Source organism: Triticum aestivum, chromosome 1B, assembly GCF_018294505.1.
Source record: "Triticum aestivum cultivar Chinese Spring chromosome 1B, IWGSC CS RefSeq v2.1, whole genome shotgun sequence".
NCBI lineage: Eukaryota > Viridiplantae > Streptophyta > Magnoliopsida > Poales > Poaceae > Triticum > Triticum aestivum.
The window spans coordinates 68,496,364-68,498,381 of NC_057795.1; positions in this window are offsets into that span (position 1 = coordinate 68,496,364).

Genomic DNA, 2,018 nt, shown 5'->3' on the forward strand with positions numbered 1-2,018 from the left:
ATGTTCAGTTAGAATCAAAATGGTTGGCCACAGTCCACAGATCCAATAAATCTGCAGCATACATGACTACATGAGCATATCTGTATATGACACAATAGAGCAGCCGCAACTACACTACAGAACTACTAGCAACCTAGCACTAGCAGAAGCCAACGAGTAACCGAAGTAACTAACAACAACACACGAGCAGCAGACTAGCAGTAGCACATCCAGCACAAGTAGCAGACTAGCAGTAGCACCAGTGCCCCACCAACAAGTAGCAGCAGCCAACAGCCAAAAAATCATGGATTGTTGTTAACTAAAAATCATGGATTGCTTATAACTAAAAATCATGGGTTGCTGTTAACTAAAAATCATGGATTGCTGTTAACTAAAAAAATCATGGATTGCTGTTGACCTAAACACTAGTCAAATACAGTTGGAAATATATTGCATCCAACTATCATAGATGCAGTGCAAGTGTGTAACTACTGACAGCTGCTGCTGTGCTCCTTGAGCTCAGCCCTTATATTTTGAACAATCCTATACAGCTCTGTCTACCTGAATAGAACATGACAGCTTTGACCAAACAATCAACAAGAGGAAAACAATTAAACATCTTGATCAGCAAATAAATTAGTGATGGCAGTACGACACTAGATTGCACGAAACAAAGAGCATGCACAGTCTCACTGAAAACATACATAGTTGTTCCAGTGGAAATACTTTGTTTAATTCAACACTTCTACTAGGAGTAGCCTTTTTAGTGCTAGCTAAACTTTATGTAATGGCTTTTGAGTGGAGTCCACAGCAAATGCTTTTGGATTGAAGCTCTTGCCTGCCTAAAACGAAAGACCCTTGGCCTTAGGTTACTGACCACACTAGCCAAGTGGTTTAGACCATTTAGTTTCCTTCACTGAAGAGGGAAACACATACCTATTATGCAAATGGTTCTGTTTACGGGTGCAGTTATATTTGATCATAATTAAAATATTATTGCATCTACAGGGCATTCTCAGCATAGAACTGATGGGTTGCTGACCAAAATTAGCAATTTTTTGAACCTAATTTGACCTAAATTAGAGAGGGATTTGACCTAAACCTAGCAATAGAGAGAAGAAGAGGGCATGGCCGGGAGGGAGGAGAGGAGGAAGAGAGGAGAAGAGAGGCAGAGGGACGAGGGTTACCTGACCACGATGAGGTGGTGGCCGGAGCGGAGACGACGGAGGGCGGAGACGGCGAGCTTGGGGGAGGCGAGGATAGACGGCAGGGAGGTCGCGGGCCTCCTCTCCTGGTGGACATGGGGCATCCTCTCCTGGTGGACGTGGGACGGCGCCGAGGCTCCAAGTCTCCGGCGGCTCCAAGGGTTAGGGATGGAGGCAAGGGAGGCGGCGCTCGCGAGGGAGGCGGGGCTCGGGAGGAAGGCGGCACTCGAGGGGGGGAAGGGGAGAGGGAGGCAGTGGGGGTGCATGGGCGGCTGCGGTGGACGGAGGGGCGGCGGCGCTCGAGGGGGAGGCGGCGGGGGCGCGTGGGCGGTTGCGACGGACGGAGGGGGCGGCGGCGTACGGTTGGGGAATCTGGCGAGGGACGGAGGGAGGCCACAGTGCGAGGTGAATAGGTGGAGTGGGGGGAGGGTTCTAATGGCGCACCTACCCCTAGTGCGCCATAAGTACGACGATTCTAATGGCACACTTCCCCTCGGTGCGCCATTAGAATTTTGTTTTAATTACTAGCCCGACTAGTCAGCTTATATTCCACCTAACCCTATCTAAATCAGAACCCGCCCACTAGCCCGACTGGTTAGCACGCAACACACACACTAGGAGGTCTTGGGTTCGATTCCCAGGCTCCCTAATTTTTGTTTTTATGCATTTAAAATATTGTTTGATATTTATTTGTGTTTAAATATGTTCAAACTTGTTTAAATCATAACAGTAATATTTTTTATAAAAACAGTAATAATTTTTTAAAAAATATGTTCAAATTTGTTATTTGAAAATATTTATGAATATGAAAAAATATTCATATGGGGGGAGGGT